Here is a 27,196-nt window from a genome sequence, read left to right on the forward strand (position 1 = left end):
TCTCCAGCAAGCCTTGACACACACACACACACACACACACACACATGCAATTTAATTTTTTTTAATAAAAAAAATCCATTTCTGAAGGCACATGCCCAAGCCTTTAACCAACTGAGGACAACCCTTCATTGCCTAGCCCTGTTCTGTGCCAAGGGACAAAGAAACCCAGACCCTGGATCTGGGCTATAGCCTCACCCACATGGATGAATTCCAATAGAATTCTTTCTAGCGTTTCCTGTTTGGGTGGTTCTTTCCGATCTGCACTTTAATCTGGCAATAGGGGCAGCGATAATTCTAAGTCTCATAATTTTTCCAGATCTAAACTATGGGAAACAGACAACTTGAAGAGTGGGTTTTCTCCCAAAGATCCTCAGATAACTGGAACAGTCTATGCAGGGATGGTTTTGTCCCCCGGATCTGACAGTGCTTCTCACGTAGAGGAGCCATGTCCTCATCACAGGGCTTTATAGCTTCTACTTGGCAGCATGACATAGAAAGACATGGTTGGTTTGAGGTTGAGAGCAGGGTTCCTCTCAGGATGCCTGTTTCCTTAGGTCCTGAAGATGATGTGCAGCAGAGCATTCTGGGTAGTATGAGAAAGGGTAGGATAGGACATGTAGCATGGTTAGGCAACAAACGGGAAGTTTAAAGTGGGCAGACAGATGTACACAGGAGAGAAAGGAGGTTATAATCAACAGAACAGCACTGTGGCCACTCTTGGGCATATACCCAAAGGATGCTCAATCACCACAAGGACACTTGCTCAACTATGTCATAGCAGTATTATTCAGAGTAGCTAGAACCTAGAAACAACCTAGGATGCCCCTCAACCGGAGAATGGATAAAGAAAATGTGGTACATCTACACAATGGAGTACTACTGAGCAGAAAAAAAAAACAAAGACATCATGAAATTTGCAGCAAATGGATGGAACTAGAAAATACCATCCTGAGTGAGTTAACACAGACCCAGAAAGACAAACACAAGCCTTCATCCAGTAACTGATGGAAGCAGATGCAGAAATCCACAGCTGAGCACTGGGCTGACCTCCAGGAGTCCGGCTGAAGAGAGAGAGGAAGGATCATATGAGCAACGGGGGTGGGGGGGTGGGGAGGAGTGGGGGGGATTAAGATGATGACAAGGGAACCCCACAGATACAGCTGACCTGAGCTTGTGGGAGCTCACAGACTAGACGGACAGTTAGGAAGTCAGCATGGGACAGACCTAGGCCCTTTGCATCTGGGTGACAGTTGTGTAGCTTGGTCCTTTGTGGATCCCCTAGCAGTAGGACTAAGATCTGTCCCTGACACATGAACTGGCTTTTTGGAATCCATTCCCTATGGTAGAATGCCTTGTTAAGCCTTGATGCAAGGTCAGAGTGCTTGGTCCTGACTCAACTTGATGCACCATGCTTTGTTGACTCCCATGGGAGGCCTTACCCTTTCTGGATGAAGATGCAGGAGGAGAAGTGGAAGTGGGGAAGGTAGAAGGCAGGCGGGAGGGAATGGAGGAGAGGAGGGAGGGCAAACTGTGGTTGATATATAAAATAAATAAATTCAGAAAAAAAGAGGAAAAAAGTGTTATTGAAGAACTGTTGTGTGATTTTGGGTTTTGTTGAACTGTGACGTTTTCTCTTCATTGTTTCTCTTCTTCATTATCTCAAACAATTCAGACTCAGGAGGACACTTGCTACCAGAGACTTTGGTCAGGAAGTTTCTGGGGAAGAAAGAAAATGGTATAATGTCCAGTGGGGTGACCCAGAACAATGAAGGGGCGGTGGCTATGGAAAACAGATCAGAAGCTTGCTGCAGAATTCCAATCAGAGACAATTGAGAAAACCTGAGTTACTCCAAGGCTCACCCCAAGAGACTGAGAAAAACACATTTCTTTCCATGTATGGTTGAAGGCTTTCAACAGAGCCCCCTCAGGCACCTGGGGGATGTGAGACTATCCGTGCAGCTGAGATTTGATCCACAAGATGTTTTTTACATTGCTCTGCCATTTATTTTTCCCTTGCAATATACAATAGACCATTTTTCTAAAATTATAACAATTTTGATTTCTAGGATTCTGAAAAATGCAGGGAAGGATGAATGTGGACTTCATCTACATCATCTCCTCCTCAAAAGGCGATCCAATGTGTTTTAAAGATGTGTATGTGTTTTCGTGGAGCCAGGGTCTCCCTGTGTATCTGGGGCTGATCTTGGACTCACAACCCTCCCTAGTGCTGGGATTGCAGGTATACCGCCTCACAGCTGGTGCTAAAAAAAGTTTTGGATTTGGGAGAACCCCAGATTTTAGAATTGGAGCTGGGTATCAGTGTGACACACGAAGCAGTTGATTAGCTTACATCTAACATCACTCGTTGCACCTTTTTGTGTGTGTGCAATGGGGCACAGAGGGCATAAATCTTGAGTTTATGAGCTGAACTGCCAGAACTCCTGGCCTGGAGGAGGATAGCCATTCGCCAGTATTCCAGTTAGAAAAGGTTTTGTATTCTCAGGTCCCTGTACCGCACTGGAGGACCTGGCTTTGACTGTAGGCTTTTGCTTTTTGTTTTTGTTTGTTTGCTTTGGTGTGTGTGTGTGTGTGTGTGTGTGTGTGTGTGCGTGCATGTGTGTACACATGTTTGTGTGCTTGTGTACATGTATGTGCCAGTGCCTATGGGAGACAGAGCTGGACTCTGGCTGTCTTACTCCATCACTCTCCATCTTATTCTTGAGACAGTATCTCTCTCTAAACCTGGAGCTCACCATCATGGCTCCTGTCTGACCAGCACATCCCGGGTATGCCCCGTCCCTCTCCTCAGCACTGAGACACAGGTTTACCCACTGAACCATCGCCCCAGCCCCTGGATAAGAGTTTTGATGCTTTCATTTCTTACACAGAGCCTCTTTCACCCTGGTGTTTGGGTGGTGGCATGTTTTAATGAACGAGCAGGAACAGGGGGCTTTAAAGACAAAACCAAACCCTTAAAAATAAGTTGTCCCTGGGAGTTCTGAGGTTTGAGAAACTCGTGATTTCCAAGAGCTTTTCCCCCTTTCTCTCTCTCCCCTCCAGCCTATTCTCTTCCTCACGGTCCCCACCACAGGGATTCGTCCTGGGTATTTGAAGCTGCTTGGTGCCAACCCCAGGCTGAGAGAGACAGGAGACAAGACACAATAAGCATTTCAGAACGCATCTCACAATGTGATCATCAACATGTAATATGAGCCCGGCTTAGTTAAATAAAATGTGAGAGCCATATTAACGACCCTTCGGCTGTCCAACACAGCATTTTATTCTTCTCACCAAGAAGGCAGAGCAGAGGGCCAGCCAATAAATTATAGATGAAACCTCCATCATATGTTTATAAATACACTAACATTAGCATTTTACTTCCTCATAAATCTGCAGCAAACATCCAGGCGCAAGATAGAGAGCCCTGTAAAACAATGATATATTCTCCGCTCGCAGGCGCTGACTAGTGGCCCATTCACTCCTGGCTCCGTTCTCTGAACACGCTCCCTCCGCTCATGCCCCCTCATTTAAAATCCATTTTAATTTGAAGATGCACAAGGCACTGCTCGTGGTACATTTACTCAGCCTAGTTATACATCACGGAGCAAGGAAAAGAAAATTGTTTCATCTAGAGATACGGTTCAGTGTGGTCACCACTGAACAGTGGAGTAATTACCATATCAGGCCCACTCAAAATGCACTCAGGGTGTTCTGTGACCTATCATCTGCTAATCTGCATAGTGAAGTATGGCTTCATAACTATAAATTGCTGACTTAATTAAAACCAGGACCTTTCTGTCATTTAATTACAGGGAGAAAGGTTATTGCTTAAATGCAATTTTCCAAATGTGATTTCTTAACAGTTATTAACTGCTTCACCATCATTTATTGTTTCAGATTTTTCAATTTGAAAATACTCCCTGTGACAGAAGTAATGACTTCATGAAAAACTCAATCTAGAGGGAGGCCAGCCAGCTCATTTGTTTCTCCTAAGTGAGCCGACGGGGTAGCCGGAAAATGTCACCGGAGGATCCTGGGATGACTCTCCCTCTCGGGGAGTAATTAAAACCCAGGAGGTTATGGCAGAGATGGGGTGAGGTTGGCAGACATTTTAAAGGTGACACCTCCCTCGCACCCTAGCTGACAGGTGTGTTTGCCTTTTAAAATAAGAGGAGGGTGCGCGTGCATGCGATGGGGAAGTTAACCCTGGACTGTGCTCAGGTCAGTGCGGGGTAGTGTGAGCAGAGACAGGCACAAAGACCACACCTCGGGCCTGCCCCCCGCTAAACATCCCTTGAGTGTCTGAATGCTCTTCTTAATCTATCTCTGCAGCTAGAATTTTGTCTCCCAAGAATGTAGAAGCACTGCCAGTTTGGACCTGGTAGAGAGTCCACACCATGAAAAGAAGAGTTACATGTTCTTATTCCCATGCCCTGTTTTAATTCTTGAGAGGCTGTGTCTTCTCTTTTTCTCCGTTTTATTGTATGTGGCCTGGAAGTTACATGTGTGAATCCCGGTGACCAGTGACGCTGGCCAGTCAGACAATCTGGACAACGTAGAACCCGCCGCCTGTGTTACATCTTCAACGACAGGAGGTTTGTGTACTTTCTCACTTCCGTGGCTGCCGGAGGAGACCTGTGACTCTGTAGACAGTCTTCCACTGCCTGCTACAGTCCTAGCTCTAGCCAGATCCTGTGGTGGAACGCCTGCTCCTCCCCTGGCCCCAGCAGCTCTCTGCTAAAACGAACAAACTGCACTACAGGAGCTGCCGTGAGTTTTCATTTCGCCTTGGAGAGGGTTAAAGCCGAAGTTGTCCAGACGAAGAAGCAAAAACTCTCCAAACTTCACTATTTTGTAGCCGTTGCTCTTGGCTTTATTCATTGTGGCAGATGCATAAAAATGAGTAATGAGGACATCATAAAATCTTAATCAGATTATTAATAATCCCCATGCTCTCCATTGGTAACATGCTTTGCAGTTCTCGGTGTCTGCATCCACTTTACCGACTTCAATTTCAATTAAGCAAATATTTTAGTAACACAAATACCAGGAGTGCCAGGAAGCCAGAACTTTTCGACCACTGTCAATCAGGGGCAATCATCTGCTTCTTAACCCCATTGTAGACGGCAGAAGGGGAGAACGAGACCATCTTTACACCGCCAATATTCCTCCTTGTTTTTTCCTTTCTAACTGAGTTTGTTGTTTGGCTCTCTTACGTTCATATATTGTGTGTTCTGATTGCTGCTCTCTCTCTTCTAGCCGTCCCATCCTTACCAGCCCCTTTCTGAGGTTCATGGATTTTGAGGTGATTTTGTGACCCCTTTAGTTTACTCATCCACCTGTGTGACCATCAGATTGGAGTAACCACTGGAGTCTGGTGGGTACTCTGATGGGCACACAAGTAAAGCCCATGATTTCCACTGCCTGAAACAATCAGTAGCACAGTTCAGCAGTGAGGGGCAGCACCCCTGCCCATCACCCATCATGCCTCCGCTGGTGCTCAAGCGTCGACAGGTCCATTCTTATGCAGACACCGTGTTGCAGCTGCTATGAGGTCCTGACAGCAATGGCTGTGTCCTGCCCAGACTACATTTTGTTACCTTTCTCTATCTTTTATTTTGGTAGGAAACACATTCAAATTTGATCAAAGAGAGTAAGAGTGAGCTCAGTGTAAATACTCAGAGCCTTCAATGAACACATCAACAACCAAACTCTAGCCCTGCTTCAAGTGAACCAAGCCATCTCCCCTACCATCTCTTTTCATGCTCCACGAGGCAGCCATCTTGGATCCTTGGTTCCACCATTCTACAAGCCTCTGTTTCTTGGTCACCTTCCCAGAAAAGCCAATCATCTTGTCTAAGACTGTCCCTGTTTAGAGAAAAAACAAATTATAGGTCACTGAATAGGTGTGTCTTAGGACAGAACAAGCAATAGGAGGCAGAGCTAGAACAGTAGATCAAGAATTACATTCTTTGGGGGCCAGGGAAACGGTTTGGCCAGTGAAGTCCTTTTGCCACAGCAGTGTGAGGAGCTGAGTTTGATCCCTGGAACTCAAGTGAAAAGACAGGCATAGCAGTACTATAGTTCCACTGCTGGGGAGGTGGAAACAGGAGGCTCCCTGGAGCTGGCTGGACAACTGTCTTAGCCTAATCAGTCAGCTCCAGAGCCCAGCAGGAGATGCTGTCTCTAAAACAGGGTCAACAGTCTTTCTGAGGAACAACACCCAAAGTTGACCTCTGACTCCCACACATATGTGTGTGCATGCACCCACAAGAACACATACCCACGTGTACGTACATACATGTGTCTACATACACACACACACACACACACACACACACACACACACACACACGAAATATTTATGCTTCTTATCTAAGAAGCAAGCAAACTAATCCTTGCCAGCCTAGGCAATCTACTGAGGGTTATTAAGCATTTTTGGAGCTAAACTGCATCTCTCTCCTCGGGGCTAGAAATTCTGAATTCTCTTAAGCAAGAAACAATTTTAAAATCTCTTCAATCTCTACTTGGTTTTATTCTAATCATTAACAATAACACCACCCTCCCCTTATGACTGACAAGAGCAGAAATCCCCAAGTCAAAGGAGAAATTCCATTGACTTCGAATGAGAAAATAAATGACTTCTTTTTGATAATTAATACAAATAAACTTCCCATTTGCACTCTGTCATCTAATTATTTGACTACTGGCTATTAATATTACCCGGTCAGAGAGATGGAAGAAGACAGTAACAATCACTAATACTCAGACAAGATTTTAATTTGGAAGTGGAAAATTATCTTGAGTTTTCAAACTTTATTTTAATTTTATATGTATGGGTGTGTGCTGTGCCTGAATGTACATCTGTACATTGTGTGTGTGTGGTGCCCACAGAGGTCAGAAGAGGGTGCCAGATCCCCTGGGACTGGAGTTAAAGACAGTTGTGAAGCCCCTGTGGATTCTGGGAATCAGACACCCTGTCTGTCTTCTGGAAGAGCAGCCGGTGATCTTAGACCACTGACTCATCATTCTAGACCCTCAAAACTCATGTTTACATGAATCAGATGCATAATGGTGACAGAACTGATTTCATTCTTACTGAAATTGCTTCATATAGCGAATTCTCTTTGATCTAATATGAACAATGCCCTAGAGGCTAGCTTGGGATCTGGGCAGAGGAAATTATTTGACTCCTCCACACTGTCCCCACCACCATCGGAAATTAGACTTTAGAGAACACACACACACATACACACACACACACACACACAATGTTTTCTATGAAATGAGGCCTCTCTTTGTATCCCTAGCTATCATGGAACTTACTATGCAGACCAGGCTGGCCTTGAACCTACAGAGAACTACTTGTCTTTGCCTCCAGAGTGCTGGGATTAAAGGTGTGTGCCTCCATGCCTAGCTCTATATTTTATTAAGTAACTGGTTGATTTTTTTTTAAAGAAAATTGTTGTCGAACCTGGAGTGTATAACATACAAAAAGGCATGGTAAAGACTGTTGCTAGATGTGTGTCCTGGCTTTTATTTTTGGTGGGGCGGTGAGTGTGCATCCATTTCCAGGTGTGCACACCCATACACATTGATGCAGACACCGAGGACACTGGGTATCCCTGCTCTATTGCTCTCTGCCTTATTTCCTGAGGCCAGTCTCTCACTTGACCCACTCTTGTTGTTTCATCTAGGCTGAAATTCAGGAGGCCCCAGAAATCCTTCCCCCCACCCCCCACCATCTACAACAAACCTTGAAGGTTACAGGGTAGCTCACAGCCATGCCTAGCTGCTTACACTGCTTCAGGGCTTCGCGCTTGTGTAGCGAGCACTTTTACCGTTGAGCTCTCTCCTCAGCCCCAGCATGAAGACACTGCTGAGGCTGAACAACTGGCTGCGTCTAGGTGGATTTCTCTGCACCTGTGTGTTAGCTCCTTTCTGCTGCAGTGGTAAAACACTGTGACCAAGGCACCCGTGGGGAGCCACGTGTTCAAATGACAAAGCCAAGGGAGGCATTTTTCATCCAAACCAGCTCACACTCCGTCTGTCTTCGCTTCTTGTCTTTGTAACAGCTTTACTCAGATGTGACTTCCACACGGCAAAGTCCACTCCTTTAACTTGTCCAGTCCAGTACAGATGGGCATATAGTTCAGTGGGAGAGTTCCTGACCAACATGCACGAAGGATTTGATCTCTAGGAGCCCAAAGAACAAACAAAAACAGAAAACAATTGATAGATTTTAGCATGTTTGCAAAGTGACACAACCTTCATCACCACAATCAATTTTAAAACTTTGTTTTTGTTTGTTTGTTTTTTTTTGTTTTTTGTTTGTTTGTTTGTTTGTTTTGGTTTTTTGAGACAGGGTTTTTCTATAGCTTTGGAGCCTGTCCTGAAACTAGCTCTTGTAGATCAGGCTGGCCTTGAACTCACAGAGATCCACCTGCCTCTGCCTCTTGAGTGCTGAGCTACACAGTAAAACCTTGTCTCAAACAAACAAACAAAACCAAAAACAGTAACAACAAAAAGAGCTTCATTTACTTCTTTTTCTCACTAAGTGCGTTTCCAAAGTACACAATGCAGCATGTGATCGATCCCTCCACCAGCTGTTAGGCATTTGCGTTGCTTCTACTTTCAGATTATGTCGAATACAGTTGCTACAAACGTTCCTGAACAAGTTTTTATGTGAGCGCAGACTCAGAGGCAGAACTGCTGTTATTTGGTGTCTCAGCCTGAGTCTCCTCGGCTCAGGTTGCTAAAACTAAATGCTGGAAACTGGTTGTTTTGTCAAGAAGGAGAATGCTTCTCAAAAGTCCCCAAGGCTGGAGGTCAGGGTGCCAACATGGTGGACCTCTGGGCACGGGCTCTTTCTCATCCAGATGGCCGTCTGTCCTGCCCCCCCACCCCACCCCCGCCCACCCACCCCCTGCCCTGCCCCGCCCCACCCTGCCCCCGCCCAAATCAGTCACTTCACTCTTCCAAACAGTCGCTTTCACCCATGAGTATATTCTTTTTCAACAAGAGTAAAAATTAGTAGTTGGAATTTAAAGTAATTTACAACCAAGTTCAAACCAACTGCAAAATCCCTTCCTCACTGAGAGCAACACCCCGAAGGGCCGGCTCTACTCTCTACCTCTTCAGCTGTCCAGCGCACAGAGTCCAGGGCACTTGCGTTCTGGGGGAACTTGCCTGATTTCTCTGAATGATACTTGCCTCAGGAGTGCGACTCTTTACAGACTCAAGCCACCGAGTAGTTTAGTATCTGAAAGGGTATACAATTTAGATAGCAAATCAACATACAAGCATCTTTTCACATTGAGAAAAGGCCAAGGATACGAAGCCGTAGCCTAGGTGATGTCACCTGGGCTCATCTTTGCTTACTCGTCTTAGACCAGACAGAGCCCCACACAACAACTGGACAAAGAAAGCAACTGAGCCATCTAAATCCAATCAGAGTGTGTCCTTGGTGATCTCAAATACAAGAAAGACAGGCCATGGCATTCTTTTATTTGCTTAAAGACTTAATCACTAGCCCTTCATCCCTGTGACTCAGCCCCTTCTGAACAAGACACAGAAGTAAAGATATGGAATGGGCTTCTCTCCGTTTCTTCTCACTTCTCATTTGAGGCGGCCTCCTGAGTGCTGGGATCACAAGCATGTACCACCCTGCAGGGCTGGCTGTATTGTGAGGAGCTGTCATTCGCTGTGTTCATTACAGCATCCTTTGTAGTTCGGACATCAGGAAGGGTCACAGAGTGCAGATTCAAATTACTTTCTTTTACTTTCCGCAGTTTCACTCAATATTTTTGGTTCTTGGATTTTGCAATGGCCACAGAAAGATGATCCATCTGAAAGAGGCAGAAACAGCAGGCAGCTTTGTGAGACCAGGTGATTTGACATTCAAAGGCATCCGCATACACGTCTGTTGCTCTAGACACCTGTCCCTACAATGTAGTTCTGTTTAATACCATTTGAAAATATTTGTGGGACTGGAGATATGGTTCAATGGTTAAGAGCACTGATTGCTCTTCCAGAGGACCCAGGTTCAATTCCCAGCACCCACATGGCAGCTTACGACTGTCTGTAACTCCAGTCCCAGAGGATCTGACACCTTCACACAGACATACATGCAGGCAAAACACCAATGCACATGACTTTTTTTTTTTAAAAAAAAAAAAAAGAAAACATTTGTGTAAAAATTCTTCAATCCTTACCAGCATGCACACTGGGAGAACGGGTGCCTGTTGTGTCTCAGCCATCAGTGTGGAAAAGTAAGAGCAATTCTGCAGAGGTCGCTCATGAGGACTGACCATTTTTGGGAGCCCCTGCTCACTTTGCTTTTTCTTTCCTTTTCTCTTCTATTCTTTCTCCCACTCAAAACTAGTCCCGAATCACCGAGGAGCTATTTCAAGCCTGCACACCCGAGGATGACTGCTCTGCCTCTCCCCATGATGCTTTGGAGACTAGACATTGAAATGCGCCAACTTCATCACTCAGTTGTGCCAAAGGCAGGCAGACTCACTTGCTGGCTGAGCTGTTCTGTGCGTTCTGAGTCCCTATCTGCTTGTTCATTACTTTGCTTTTGTTTTGTTTTCTTTTGCTGTGTTTTTTGTTCTCCTCCTTCCGGCAGGACAAGCTGTGCTCCCGGTCTCTTTTAGTGTGGGGTTCCCTTAGTTCACACGTCTCCAGGTCTCCATCCCTGTGATTCAGCCCGAGCCATCGCCAGCTTTAGCATTCTAACTACATGTCACTGCCACCATTGTCTCTTGTCACAGCCCTCGTTCCGTGTTCCAATAATAAACTTCATTAGTGTCTGCACCTCCTTCCCCTACCTTTGAAACACTGTCTTCTCACGAAATAATTAGCTGTGCCCTGCATCCTATCACTCGACTGGCTGACAGCCATTGTGGGTGAGCTAAACAGTGAGAAAATGAAAAATTTTTTTGGGCAATTTCCATTATCGTCAATGGAGGTATTTACTTGTACAAATATTAAAGGTTATTTAAAGATGTACACTGGCTTCATTTCATTAGTGGTTTGTAGAAGGCAATAATTGGAAACTACTGCCTAGCCTCATTAGAATAGATTACCTATTCATTTTCTGAAAAAAAAACTGCCATTTCTCCGGGCTGTGTTTTTAACTGCTTGCAATGGAAGAAGATGAAAACAAAAACCCATGAATATTTCAGAACAGGTTATGTTCAAATACTCTTACTGTCTAATGTAAATCAGACAATAGTCTATTGTTCTGGGAACCCGAGATGCCCAGTCAGATGAGATAATGAAAGTCAGCGACATCAGCAGCCACCTAAAAAAAAAAAAAAAAAGAAAGAAAGAAAAAGAAAAAGTAGAAGCGATCACTGCTAAATTCTCTTGTGGGGCGGGGAGGTGGTTCAGTCTGTAACGTGTTTGTCACGTAAGCATGGAGACCTGACTTCAGATCTCCAGGACTCCCCTAAAAAGCCAGATTGGTGGCACATGCCTGTAACTCCAGTGCTGGAGGGGCAGAGGCAAGAGACTCCCTGAGGCTCACTAGCCCACTAGTCCTGCCAAACTGGTGAGCTCCGGTTTCAGTGACCCTGTCTCAAAAAAAGGACAATAGAGAGCAAGGGAGGAAGACACAGAACATCAGCCTCTGGCCACACCCATGTGCACACCACCTATGCATACATGTCCACACTCATATAACACACACACACACTCTCTCCATTAGTTCTGGTTCTCCTAATTAGCCTAATAAAACTATAATGTGTTCAAACACTTATCTACAAGATCTTCATCCTCATGTTACAATGACTGAAACAAAAGGAAATGACAATGGCAAAATGACATGTACCCCTACTAAAGGATGGGAAGTGTAGTCTAGTGTAGCCACGTGATGGTTTGAAATAAAGATGATGAAAGAACATGGTGGAGGGACTGGAGAAATGGCTCAGAGGTTAAGAGCACTGACTGTTCTAGAGGTCCTGAGTTCAATTCCCAGCAACCACATGGTGGCTCATAACCATCTGTAGTGAGATCTGGTGCCCTCTTCTGGTCTGCAAGCACACAGACAGACAGGCAGAACACTGTATACATAATAAATAAATAAATCTAAAAAAAAAAAAAAACCAATGTGTAAAAGGATTTGTATGGACATGTGAGAATGTTCTCTCTGTAACGCAGGATAAAAGCAAAGAAAAAAGAATAGATGCATTATGACAATACAAAAATAAGCACGAGTATTTGCATTGAAAAAGATAAAAAGGACATAGATCCGGTGGTAACCTGGGAGGAGGATGGCTGCTGCTTCCGTTCTTATGCTTTTATACTGAAAAGGACCAGTAACCTGTCCCTGTCCAGACTCACAGCGATGACGCTGAGGGCATGTTCTCTGGCCTGACTGCAGCGCAGAATACCCACAACGGCTCGGCACATTCATGCCTGTGCAGTGAGTACTGGTGAAAAGAGGTGGAGATACAGTTGTTCCAATGCTACATGGAAAGTTCTTCATGCTTCCAGTATTGGGTACTTTGGAATCGATCCTTCCCCGCTGTGACCTTTGACGCTAAACCAGGCAAAAGTGTCAGCAAGTTAAAGTATGCAAAAGTGTCAGCAAGTTAAAGTATCTCTTAGAAACCTCTCAGAAGACACCGTCTTTCTAACAGTGAACTAGCAAGGATTCACTCAGCCTGTGTGCCACAGCCTGCTGCTCTCCCTTCCTATCCTCCCTACCCAGAAAAGTGTCTAAAACAGGACAGCCATTTCCCTCAGGTTAGGGCATCCAGCAACTTCAATCAGCTTCGTTGCTCTCAAACACTGATTCAACCTCATAGCCAAACTCATAGGCCAAACTCACCTTAGAAGAGGCCAGCTTGAAAAAGGGTCTAGAGAAAAAGGGGGCATGGCAATTCTAAGTCACAGGCCAACACTTCTGCTACAGCTCATTGGTCTGAAAATAGTCACATGATCACTGAACAGGCATGTTACCTAAACTTGGGTAGTGTCTTTCCACAGCACATGGCTGAGTTGGGAGGTCAATATTCAGTGCCCTTGTTCGTTCTCTCTCTCTCTCTCTCTCTCTCTCTCTCTCTCTCTCTCTCTCTCTCTCTCTCTTTGTACTTTCTCTCCCATCCCCCCCCCCCTTGCTCCTTGCTGCTCTCCTTTTTCTCTTTTGGGACAGGCTCTCACTATCTAGTTCTAACTGGTTTGGAATGGCTCAGTGTTTAGGGACCAGAGGGTTAAAGACATAGGAAAGTGAGTAACTTTGTCCACCACTAAAATCATCTGTGAAGTGTCACCGGGAGACACGTGGCAGGGTCCACAAAGCAAAGGGATTATGGGTTGTAGTTTGTTTGTTTGCTTGCTGTGTTCACTTCCACAGAAAGTATTTCCTGCAGTCCACGTTCATTCAAAAACAGCCCCCCCCCCCCCCAGCAGTCTGAGATGTGGCTCTGGGGAAAGAAATAGCCCAGTTGCAGTGGCACACAAAGCAGTTGGGAATTAAGAACGCTTTAGACTTTTTAGGCCATGTTGTCCACGGAGTGCTTCTACTGCAAAGAGCATGAGCTCGGAAAATGGAAATTGCATGAAACTTGCAAGCGCCTGGCTCCCAGGGCCATCAGAAATGAAGCCGTCCAGTGAGGCAGGTTGAGTGTGCCTCGGGGAGAGACAAAAGACCAGCATCTTCATCTGATACTTAAAAAGCATTCACGCAGGGAACTCAGGCATTGGGGGTGGTACGTGTGACTGCTTACCCTGGCCACTGCTGATGTATTCTCTGGGATGGGCAGCTCAGAACAAAATGAACTGGATTACCAGTGATTCTCTCTCTGCTGGAGAAAGGCCAGTTTGCCTGGATACTGCTTTGTATTCAGCTGAAGGGGCAGATGAGGCGAGTCAGGCACAGGTGGCTGCAGGTGGCCTAAAGAACTCATCTTTGTCCAGTCAATAGCTTTCCCATCCTCAGAGCTCTTCCTCCACCACTGTCTTTCCTTTGTGTTAGTGAAATGTCTTTGAGGAAGTACAAAGACCTCTGGAAGGGGTTGGTCAGTGCCAAACACAACCCCTTCTATTATCCCCAAAACATCTATCTTTTACAAATTTTGTTTTCAAATATTTCAGTTTTACAAAAGATACTATTTCCGTGTGTGTGTGTGTGTGTTTGTGATTGAGGAGATACCTGACAGTTATCAAATGCCTTGCACACACACTCACACTCATGTGTGTGTACCTGCTTACACAGCTACACACATAAAGAAAGTTCAGCACAAAAAAGGTACTGAGCCATGGGGCTAACATAGACAAGAATAATGAGCTAATGTAAGTTACAAGAGTTAATAAGAAGCCTGCGCTAATGGGCCAATACATTTATAGTTAAAAAAAAAAAAGAAAAAAGAAAGTTCAGCGAATACCTGTGTGTTCATTAGCTGTGACCAATCCTTTCCTTGTCCCTGGAGGTTACTGCCATCTTAGATTTGATGCATACTCTTCCCAAGCATGGAATGTTGCCTGAGCGTATTCTCCAAACACCTTAGCATTCGGTCTTATAGGCTGTGGTGATTTGAATAGGAATGGCCCCATAGACTCATATGTTTGAATGTTTGGCCCATAGGCATAGGAAGAGGCACTATTAGGAGGTGTGGTCTTGTTGGAGTAGGTGTGGCCTTGTTGGAGGAAGTGTGTCACTGTGGAGTCAGGCTTTGAGGTCTTACATGCTCAAGCTATGCCTTGTGTGGCAGTCTCCTTCCGCTGTCTGTGGATCAAGATGTCGAACTCTCAGCTCCTTCTCCAGCACCACGTCTGCATGTACTATGCCATGTCTCACCATGATAATAATGGACTAAACTTATGGAACTGTGAGACAGCCCCAATTAAATGTTTTCCTTTATAAGAGTTGTGGTGGTCATGGTGTCTCTTCACAGCAACAGAAACCCTAAGACATAGGTCATTATTACTTTTCACCAAAGCACTTCATTTGATACACTGAGAGCTGGGCGGTGGTGGCGCACGCCTTTAATCCCAGCACTTGGGAGGCAGAGGCAGGCAGATCTCTGTGAGTTCAAGGCCAGCCTGGTCTAGTTCCAGCTAGTTACAGGACAGGAACCAAAAAAAGCTATGGAGAAACCCTGTCTCGAAAAAATCAAAAAAAAAAAAAAAAGACATTTTGGGACGGTTCCACCTCTTCTTCTCTGGAACCGTCCCAAAATGTCTCTTGCCCAGAAGAAAGATCGGGTTGCTCAAAAGAAAGCAAACTTCCTCAGAGCTCAGGAGCGGGCTGCTGACAGCTAAAGCAATTTTCTATTAAGAGTTTTTCATAAAGATAATAAACTTATTGACCAAGCAGCAAAAAAAAAGAAAGAAAAGAAATACACTGAGAGCCTATTTCATGCCAAGTACCACGAGCACAGTCTTCTAACCACATCCTTGCCTGTAGTGTGTCGGTCTGTCCATCTTTTTCCCTCAGTGATAATCACCATTTTCTACAGTTCAAGTACTTCAGATGGTTTCCTGTTAGCTGGATAAAGTCTAAGCTCTACATAAGAGCACCCGAAGACTTATGGAGATTTAGAAAGGTTTGGACAAGGTCTCAGGGTACAGGAAACTCTGCACACATTCACATAATTGTGATACTCGAAGCAAGGACTTCTCATGCCAGCATGAGGAAGTCAGCAGCCTCCAACTTTTTGGGGCCTCCTTCCTATTACAGGTAAGAGCATGATTTACCTAATGAAATCACTTTCTTTTGAAACAGGGTCTTGCTATATAGCCCAGACTGGCCTCACGGTGACCCTCTGCCTAAGTATCCATCCCAAGGACTGGGATTACACACATGCACCACCACGTCCAACTCTTCTGTAGATCTAGAATTATTTCTGGTGCACCCGACCAGAGACCACTTTTCTTCCTATCTTGCCTGAGATCTGAGATGACCCTAATAACAGTGACTGACAATACTCACAGGCTGCTGCTTCTTGGTACAGAAAGAAAAGCGACACCTATGCACTGATGAGTCAGCAATGAGATGGGATACCTGTGTTTGTTTCTTTGTTTTGTGCCTTTTATGCTCTAGATACAGTGGGGTTTGTCTTGCCACTGAAGAATACCAATCTTGGAGAAACCCTCCCCCCCCACACACACTTACACCCTCTTTCTCTTCTGTTGGTGGAGATTTCTGTCTCTCAGTCATTCTCAAATAAACACACCGAGGCTTAAATTAGGTATAAATGCTCAGCCAATAGCTCAGGCTTATTACTCACTAGCTCTTACTTCTTAACATTTCTATTAATCTATGTGCTGCTCCAAGGCTCATGGCTTTTACCTCTATCCCCATTTTATGTGTCCAACTTGTTCTCCATCTGGCTGCTAATTCCTCTGACTCTGCCCTGTCTCGTTCCATCATTCTCAGTTTGGCTTTCCCACCTAACTATTGGCCAGTCAACTTGTTTATTAAACCAATCATAGTGACATATATTCACACAGTGAAAGAAGAATTATTTCACAACACTCTTCTTTCTTTCTCTCTTGTCTTCTTCTTTGTTTCTTAAACAGAGTTCTCACTATAGAGTCCAAGTGGGCCATGAGCTTGTAATCTCCCAACCTCAGCTTCTTGAGTGCTGGAATTACAGAATCCATTGTTTTCCAGCAATCAGTACACTGGCCTATATGCTTTTCCTAGTAATTGGATGGGATGGGAGAGGAACGGGCCCTGCTTCATTTAATCCCTCCTCACCTCTTATTGGCTGTATGGTTGGGATGGAGTCCATAAACATGAGCCTAGAATGTCTGTGTAGACAAGAGCTGTCTGCCAACCAGCCGAGAATCAAGCCTTAGAGAAGGCTCATTTCAAATTGTCATAGGAGGGGGAAGCTAATCTTTTGTTTTTTTAAGTCACCTAAAGAGTTCATCTGTTACTGCACCTTAGTTCTACCACAGACACAGCATTCAACTCTGAAGGATCCCAGAGCCTTGGTGAAACTAAACAGCTTCAAGCTTTGCTATAGGCCAGGCTCTTGGATACGGTTGTGTTTACTGTGTGATAAAAATATGTGAGAAAACCAGTTTAAAGTAACAAAGATTTATTTGTGATTGCAGTTTTAAGGATTTCGGTCCAGGGTCAGCTGGTCTAGCAAAAAAATCATGTCTGAAGGGCATGGCTGCTCACATCATGGCTGCCAGGAAGCAAAGGCAGAGTGAGAAGAGTAATCTAGAGGTAAGATATGCTCCTCCAATGGCTCCTCCCAGCCATTCACTCCCTACAATGAGGTTCCACTTGCTAATAGCCTATTTAGCTATGCCGGTATCACTGTGGTAATCTATTGAAGAGGTCAGTGTCCCCCTGACCTAGTCACCTCTCACTGTTACCTGGGAGCCTCCAGGAGGGACACCTCTTACCCAAACAATAATAGCCGACACACTATCTCACAAATTAATCACAATAATCTTTTAAGATAAGCTTTACACTTGTATATTAGAGATATTTCTGAAGTTCAAGCACTAGAGAACAGCAGAAAAGAATCAGATTTAGGTTAAGCCAGGGCTAAGGCCACAACTGGCCTCTTAAACCATTCCCTTTTGGGGATTTTTTGTTTTAGATTCTCCAACCCCATCTACCCTTGAGTCCCCTCCCACCCCAACACACACACAACTTCTTTCACTCTTCCTTACTACTGAGCTTCACTTTCATCCAAGAAAGCACACAGTAAAGCAAAGGCACTGGAGTTAGGATTGAGGATTGGCTTTCTTTCTTGCATGTTGTAATTGTGAACTTGGAGTGCCACTATCTCTCTCTGAGCCCCAGTTCTTGAGTCAGAATAGCAAGTGGATCCGCAATGGTTTCTTACCTACCTTAGGCAATGAACGTGGGGTTCAAGGAAAATAACTCAGAGGTCTTTACACATTGCACAACGTTCTCGAATGAACAGATGTTTAATCTCAGTCTCCATTCTATATCCAGGCAGTCATAAAGTCCTTGGACAGCAATGCCAGCATCCCAGGAACTTGTTAGAAATGCAAATTCAGGGGTCCCACTCAGAACTGACTTACTAGAAACCACGCTATCAAGCCCTGCATGTGAGTCTAACCCACACTTAAGTTTGAGAACCATTGCTGCATGTGCCCAAACACATGTGCAGGCTTGCACACACATGTTTATACTCTATTGGAACCAGACTGAAAACACTAGGTAAAAAGAAGCCATGTGTTGTGCTTTGTGCCCACCCCTTCCCCCATTTATGTGCAGTGATAAAACCCTGGAGCAAGGCTGAATCTGTTAGTGCCTCCCGAGAGGACCAGTCTCCTTTAATGACATCCGTGTCTAACAAGGAGTCTATAGGCAGTCTAATATGAAAATCCAATACACAACATAGTTTAAAAAGTAACCCTAGGAGCTGGGAAGGTGATTCAGACTTGCTGCTCTTCCAGAGGACCCAAGTTCAGTTCCCAGCATCCCACACCGGACAGTTCATAACCTCCTGCAACTACAAATCTAGGACATTCAGTAGCTTCTTCTAGCCTTACAGGCACCTGCACACGTGTGGCATGCACACACATACTCATATTTTTTTAAAGCCTTTAAAAATAAATAAAAATTTAAAAGTGACCCTGGTCAGAGAACACAAAGTTTGTACTACCTTCCTTATTCTCATTATTTCTAGGAAATACTTCTTATTTTTAACATTTTCAAATGTCGTAAATATGGAAAATGATATTTGGGTGAGAATTCAATTTGAAAAAAAAAACCTACAAAAATCAGAATATACTCCACAAAATGCAATTCACCCACTTTAAGTAATGCATAGTTTGCAGAGCACAGATCCCTCCACACCTCTAGTCATGAACCTTTCTATTCTTCCTTCTTTATTGCAGCTGATGAGTCCAGCATCCCCACAATGTGGCTCCCAGTGTATCATCTGTTGCAAGGAGAACATTTGAAAGACAAAGAAGAGGCAGCTGGGGAGCCTGAGCTGCCCACCCTGAGCACCTCACCGAGCTCTTCCGAGTTTGGTGTTTTAAGGCATCTGGTGAAACCTGAAGGGAAAGGTGAAGCAGTCTCGTGTGGGTTTGGTGGTCTCGCTGGGATACCGCAGGCCAGCTGTTAAGAGCAGAAAGCTGGGACCGACTGTTGACCCTTTCTTCTTACTGTGTGGACACTGGAGGGCACTAGCTTCTTCTAACAGGGTAGACATGGAAGGAACGCTAGCTTCTTCTTACTCTGTAGTCACTGGAGACGCACTAGCTTTTACTTCTTACCGTGTAGACATTGGAAGGGTATTAATGGAGGCTGCCCATTCATTTCCCAGCCACCCAGACCTGAAATAATCACACAGAAATCGTAATAATTAAAACACTGCTTGGCCTATTAGATTAAGATTCTTATTAACTAACTCTTACAGCTTAAATTAACCCATTCCTATTCTTTTATATTTTACTATGAGGCTAGTGATTTACAGGTAAGGTTTTGGCTGTCGGCTCACGTCTTTCTCCTTTGGCAATTATATGGTGTCTCTCTGACTCTGCCTACTCTCTCTCTATAAATCTCTCCCAGCCTGGCTATATTCTGCCCTGCTATAGGCTGAAGCAACTTCTTTTATTAGCCAATGGTAGTAAAACATATTTACAGCATACAGAGGTGAATCTCACATCAGAAGGGCACTAGTTTGTTTGTTTGTTTTTTTTCTTACAATGTAGACACTGGAAGAACAATAGCTTTTTCTGACTGTGTAGACACTGGAGCGGCACTAACTTCTGACCTCTTCTTCCTCATTTTCTCCACTCCAGAGTGTAGTGTTCTGTTGTCAGCTGCAGGAAGAGAGATCAGAGTTCACAGCAGGAACTCTGGAGCTTCTACTGGGGGGGGGGGGCGGGCGGTTGAGGCCAAAAGGAGGCCTGCAAGCAATTGCCACAAGCAGCAAGTGAGCTGGTAAAATTAAAACCATAGAAACCTGACTAACAGGTAGGTGGAGACCGTACAATTAGGGTAAAGAGATCTCGGTACCGTTAAACTAAAGTCATCTACATGTTATAATTAATGACTTGAAAAATATTTTTGTATGAGACAAAACATGAAAATGGTCATCGCTGGGTAGAAAAATTACCGGTAATGTTATATTTTTTCAATTATATAAAGTTTATAGATTATCTAAAATAAGCCTTGAAACTTTTCTAATAATACGAGAGTTATTAAAAGGAATCACGATTGCATGGTTAATTGCCTAAACCTCAGTTAAGTGTTTCTTCAATCTTCCAGCAGGTGGCGCAATGGCAGCCGTTCCTTCGCAGGCTGCAGAATCTCAGGATGCTTTGCTGTCTGTCTGATGGTGGGTGGGAGAAAAGATAATCTGTCAGGTGAGGAAGAGGCACTTGGAAGGAAATGCTGAGGCCCAGACTCCACCAGCCCTGAAATCGCTGGCTCATGGTTCAGTTCTTCACACAGCAGCATAAAGAGTGTTCGAGAGACACAGCGGTAACAGGCAGATGTGTCTTTTCTCTCTCTAATTCCACTATTTGGCCAGAATCAAAATTCAAATTAACCTCTCTGTCGAGCATTTCTGGACCAGGTTACATCTGCAGCATGACCATGTCCTGGTGGTGAATGAGATTTTGAGCTCAAAAGCAAGGGTAGGGGACCAGGAACGTATCCTTCCTCTCCTATGTCCAGGGTAATTTTAATGAAGGAGGATGTCCGACACAGAGCAGATGAGCATTTGATCGGAAAGCGAGGGTGACCAGCCTACCAGAAATTGAAGACAGAGGCTCAGTCTTCATTCCACCGCGCTACCTACGCAGCACACAGACTCACACACTCAGGGAATAGCCTGCTTACAGCCTTCGTCCCGTCAGGAAGGGATCCCTAGAAAAACCACATTTGTTCAGGTTATCATTACAACTTTGTTTCCAAATTTAAACTTGTCTGTGCCCCCAAAAAACATTCTAAAGCAGAGGCAGGAAACCATTCATTTCCACCAGAATGGTCCATGTTCTAGCTACCTACTAACATTGGGAGATAGAGAATGTTCCAGACCTTTTCTGTTATCTCTCTTGTTTATTTCAGTAGGTCTCCAAAGCCCTTTTCCACAGTGCTGGAAAGGAAGCAAAGAGAAAGAAGAGTGGGGGGGGAAGAAAGGGAAAGAGAGAGGAAAGAGTAGAAAGGAAAAGGCATGGAGCAAAGGGGAGAAGGAAGGAAGGGAGGGGAGAGAAATAAGAGAAGGGAGGAAGGGTAAGGGAAAAAGGTAGGTAGGAAGGAAGGAGGGAGGAGAGGAGAATGCAGAAGGTAAGGGAGGGAGGAAGGAGGATGTGGGGATTAAGGATAGTAACATCTCATCTGCAAAGAGAAGCTTGGCAGAGTCCACCAGCCTGCGTCCAGCCATTTACTTTCTGACTTACACTGTTACCTCATTGCCATCTTAGATGCCTCAACCGAACACCAGCTGCCAGCACTCAGAGTGTAGATTCTGACGGAAATGAATCCCAGTCCTGACACCCAGGAGCTGACAATCTCATGCAAGTCAAGGGACCAGGGGCTGGAGGAATGGCTCAGAGGTTAAGAGCACTTGCTGCTCTTCCAGATGACCCAAGTTCCATTCTCAGTACCCACATCAGGTGGGTCACACTGTCTGTAACTCCAGCTCTAGGTGATCTGACTCCCTCTTCTGGGCTTCTTAGACACCATGTTCACATACCACACAGACATGTAATCAAAAATAAGTTAAATCTTTGAACAAAGAAAATCAGTGCAGATGAAGGAACCACATAATATGACAGGAGTACCTGCTCCTCTCTCTGGTAGCTCTCCTACCCATCCCCACCTCTCTTGCCTATTCTTTCCTCCTCTTCTCTCTCATACATATATTTCCTGAGCCATGATAATAGTAAGAATGACATAGAAACAGCAACAAGGAGCTCCCCTGTGACCTCTTTTATAAACACGTCTCCCTTAGGGAAAGATGTCAGTGGAGAATTGTGCTTTGGTTGAAAGGTCCTTCTAATTCTGGGAGGACCACTCAAAATGGCAGTGGTTGGTTCTTAGTCTTGGGTAGCTGTTGGAAGTTAAGATATTCAGGGTCCTCACTTCCTCAATACCCTGGAGAGGGATTCTTCCCAGTGAGAACAGAATAAGGGTCGAGGAGCACGTTAGGATGTTACAATGTAGGCTTGAGAGTCCAGGAGGTGTAAGGATGTTACAATGTAGGCTTGGTGTGGTTAAGAGGAATATGAACAGATAGCTCATAGGTAGTGAGGTCCTTGGGTGGGAACATGCCATGCTGTGTGCACCCCAAAACAGGAAATACCCAGTCAGTTTCCAGGATAGTCAAGTTTAATCATGAACCCCAAGCTCTTGGTGAAAGGGGTAGTCATGAATTCGTGAGAAAGATGAGGGGGAAGGAGAGAGTGAGTGAGACAGCCGACTTGGAAGCTGATGCTCATGGCCTCCTTGAGGGGCTGTAGACACAAGGGGCTTTCAAGAGAAATCGGAAGGACAGTTTGTCCACGTGCTTTTTCAGAGGCCCTAGAGAGTAAGGCAGATGTCATTTGGAACTGACAAGAGTAGGAGAGGGGTGGATGAGATCTCGCTCTTCAGTTGCAGTCTAGATGGGGTGGCCTCAAAGCCACCAGCACAGCTGAGCTCCAAAGAGCTCCAAGCAGCAACGGCAGTGGGGACATGGCGGTTCAGAGTTCTTGGTCAGTAGATTTTTCTCCAGGAAAACTCTTCCCCAACAGGTTGCACAGGTTGTGACAAAGGATCTGGAGGGCCTGCTGAGCTGTGGAAGATACAGGGACATTTGTCACTCAAAAACAATAACTCTAACGTCTGAAGCTCATCCCAGTCATTCACAAAGCTCATCAACTTCCTTAATCTCCCCAGCAGAGATGACTATTTGTGCTCTGTACATTAGAACACTAAGACCCAGAGAGATTGATCATGCCAGTGCCTGATTATTGCCACGTTTTCTGACTCTCTGCTCAGCATTCTGTTCATGTAATAGTCAAATGAGGGGGCTACTGTGTAAAGTCTAATCAGTGATCTTTTCTCCGGTAGTCCAAGTCCTACCCTAAGTCCAAGCCTCATTGTGTCAGCTCCTTGCATTCCCCAGAAGAGCACATGACCAAGACTGACTTCCATCCCTCTGTCCTGCTCCCCCTTCCTCCTTCCCTCCCTCTCTTTCTGTCTCTGGCTCTCCCTGTCTCTCTGTCTCTGTCTCTCTGTGTTTCTCTCTCTCTGTCACACACACACACACACACACACCACACACTTGCCAGTTGAGGCAGACTGTAACTTCACCACAGGCTAACTACATCCTTGCAGAGAAACTTCCAGAGCCTCAATCTATTCCTGCAGTCAGAGGGACAGTGAGGGCAAGTATTGCCTCTAGAGATGTGGAGCACCGCAAACAAACAACAGAAAAGACTTGTGTGCCCAATGAAGCTGAATTTTAATTGATACTTTCTCCCACAGTGTTCTGAATCAACATCCCTCAGCCCCCAAAGATGATGGAGGGGGTGTGGCTTAACGCCACAATTAGCAGACAAGCCCACAACAAACTGTAAACATTAATCATATTAAATATTGAACATGGACTGTGAAACGCTTGAAGAGCAATGGGTTTTTAAATTTTTATTTTACAGAAGACAAAGCGACTGTGGAGGGAAGAGTCCAGTGTCAGCACTGAAGGGAAATAATGGAACATTCTGGAATTTATATAAAAATTACAGCTTTGTTGTGTTTCCCACTATATATAGTAATTTAATCATTTGCAGCTGATTAATTTCAGTGAAGGAAAATGTAGCCTTATGCATCTCTAATGGAGTTCCAGGGCTTGAATTCTAATTGTGAGTTGGGAGCAGTTTAAATCTAAATTAGTGGTTAGCTGGAGTCAGGGTTGAACTGGAGTCATCTGTTGACATGTAGCAACTCAACAAGAGGTCAGGAAGTGTTGTGTGCAGAGCCCTCCTGACTGGCTTTGTCGTTAGAATTCTTTACATTTCAGGAAGACTCCGTCGCTTTCTGAATTAGTTCCTTGTGCATTGAACTCATCCCTTTGGCATTTATTAACATCGGTTTCGTGGGTGTTTGCATTCCATTTTATTAGCAAGGTGTGATGGCCATTCTGGTTTGTCAACTTGACATACCCAGGAAGAGAGAATATCAATTGGGGAACTTCCTATGTGCGGGTGGACTTTTCCTTCTTGGCCGCCGTCCCAAGTAACCACATAGAAGCTTATATTATTTACAAACTCTTGATCAATAGCTCAGGCTTGTAACTAGCTAATGCTCATATTTAAATTAACCCATATTTTTGGATCTATACTTTGCCACATGGCTAGGTACATTTTCTCAGTATAGCATGTCCGTTTCACTTCCCTCTCCATCTGCTGGTATCTCTTCTGACTCCATGACTTTGCCCTTGTTCCTCCCAGCATTCTCTTAGTCTGGTTTTCCTGCCTAATTGCCTCCTACCCAGCTATGGGCCAGTAAGCTCTTTATTAGCCAGTGAGAGTAATACGCATTCATAGTGCACAAGAAGATTGCTCCTCAGCACCTACGATTGACCTATGAACATGACTGTGGTCGTCTTGATTGCTGATTGATGGAGAAAGGCCCAGTCCGCTGTGGGCCATGCTGTCTCCGGCAGCTGCTCCTTGGCATGTACAAGAAAGCTAGGTGGGAAGTAGAGGGCAAGCCAGTACGCACTGTTCCTCCACGGCCTCTGCTTCTGGTCCTGCTCCCAGCTTGCTGCCCCACTTGAGCTACTGTGCTGACTTGCTCAGTGATGTGATTAGGACATACACACCAAACTAGCCTTTTCTTTTCCAAATTGTTTTTGGCCGTGATGGTTTATGACCATGATAGGAAGCAAACTAAGATGCAAGGAAGCAGGTTCAGAGAAGAGAAGGTCACATGAAGAAAACCACACTAGGGAAAGATGGAAGCGCCCCTCTCCCCCAGAAAGATTTAAGTCCAAACGTTCCAGTTCCTAAGGCAATGTTCTGTTTCTCCAACGTCTTTACTGAGGATGAAGTTTCTCCCTCTTGAGACTCTGCAGAAGGGCCCAGATCAGAGCAGTACTGCTAGGAGTGAGCCCCCGTGAGAGTCTCGGTGGTGAAAAAATGGCTTTATAAGCATTAGTTTAGCTAATTCCCGGACACAGCCGTGAAGGAGACACTGGTGAAATCCGTTTTAAGAGTCGAGGCTCTGCAAAGTCGGCCCAAGTCCACAGTCTGGAGAGAAATCCCGCTCCTTATCACAATACTCAGCACCCCTCAAAGAAAACTTCAAACCCTTAACTCTCCCCCATCTTTGAATCCATCTGCAATTCAGTATGTTGTTCGGACCTTGTGTTCAGGGCAGGGAATGAGGAGAATGTAAATCTCCTCATTGCTTTAAACCTATCCCCTCTCGCCTGGTCAGGACCACGAAGAAGCATCTGGCTACCCTTCCCTAGAGTGTGGTAGGTTTGGGGCACCAAATATGAATGAGAAATAAATCTTTGTTGCTGGGGCTGGAGAGACAGCTCAGTGATTAAGAGCACTCGCTGCTCTTCCAGAGGACCAGAGTTCCATTCCCAGAACCCATGTCAGGCAACACACAGCTGCCTGTAATTCCAGTTCCAAAGGATCCAGTGCTCTCCTGGTCTCCATGGGCACTCTCAAACATGTGGTATACACCCCTCTAGTGTATGAACACACACACATAAGTAAAAAAAAAAATCTTTACTATCACCAGTCACCAAACTCCCCTGAACTTTTGTCCTGCTTCAGAAACTGTTTCTGGTTAATATCTGAGCCACCGATCCCTTTCTACGGCAGCCATCTCATCAATGGAGAGTCGGTTGTCTCTCCATCTTCCCTGCTCTTTCTTCCTCTCCTCACACTCTGAGGAGGTAGATGGTGCTGCTGTTGGGATTTCCTTGAAGGCCAATAAGGGCCTGGTCTGTACAACTCCAGGTAATAATTAATCTTGTATCACCATCTACAAGAAAGGAGGCTGGGAGCATCAGCAGAGAACGGATTGGTGAGTTTTGATGCCGTGAAGTGAGCGGAAAATTATTTAGATGAACGGATTAATCTGATTGAAACGGTCCCCAGAAGCAGATGTCAATGAGGCAGATGCGGCAATTCCTCGCTTGTGAAGCAGTGCTGGCATGCGTGCACTGTGAAGTTTATGCTAAAGCCCAAGCATGACATTACTTCCCGGATTGTGACTGGTGCAAGCAAGGGCGTGGGACCACCAGGAATGGGACTGCTTATGTCGAACACAGTTAGCTCAAGCAGGCTGATGGGCCAGCCCCGACGTTCCTAGAACTTAGAAGTCTTCTACAACAGGGCAAGGTCAGAAATACATCGTCTGCATAGAAGTTAACACCAAGCCATCTAAAAGCATCTGCAAGGCAGGTTCCAGTGGCCCGGGTGTGCCCGGGGCTCTGCTTTTGTTCTGTAGAACAGCATATGCTGCCTTCAGAGGAGACAACCATTATTTTAGAATATGTGTAGGGCCCTAGCAGCTGCCTGGTCACATAGTCATGTGGCTGGTAAAATGTGTTACTGTTAAAATGGGTGCTCAAGACAAGTTAAATAATGAGAAAACAGCTAATTTTGTGTGTGTGTGTGTGTGTGTTTTATTTTGTTTTCCTTGTAGAATGTATAAGAGGATCTGCCACAGTCATTTTCACTGTGGTCCTCTAGTCAGGTACAGCATGCAGCAAAGACAAGAACATCTCTGACCACAGAACTCTAGGCAGATTGATTCTGGGGTTGAATGGGAGGATGAATGATGGATGGAGGCAGGATGGAAGGAGAGAAGATTATTGGGGTGAATGGCCGGATCTGGCTATGCATAAACAGGTGTGATTTTGCATTTCATAGGACTGTTTGTAAATGATATGGAGTTGTAATAAAATTTTGTTTATTTGTTTGTTTTCCCTTTTCTTTTTGTTTTTCAAGGCAGGGTTTCTCTGTGTGGTCTTGGCTGTCCTGGAACTCACTCTGTAGACTTGGCTGGCCTAGAACTCACAGAGATCCACCTGCCTCTGCCTCCCAGATGCTGAGATTAAAAACATGCACCATCACCGCTAGGCATGAATTTTAACATATCTCTTGTGATGTGAGCTCTCCCATGCACATTAAACCAACTGCTAACTTCCTAAGCACAGAAAGCATATGATGTACACATCTGTGACCCCATACTGGCCTGAGGGAGGACTTTGAAGCCAGGTTAGAC

The sequence above is a fragment of the Alexandromys fortis genome, unplaced genomic scaffold (assembly GCF_014885135.2).
Source record: "Alexandromys fortis isolate MF-2015 unplaced genomic scaffold, M_Fortis_MF-2015_v1.1 scaffold_12, whole genome shotgun sequence".
In the NCBI taxonomy this organism is placed as follows: Eukaryota; Metazoa; Chordata; class Mammalia; order Rodentia; family Cricetidae; genus Alexandromys; species Alexandromys fortis.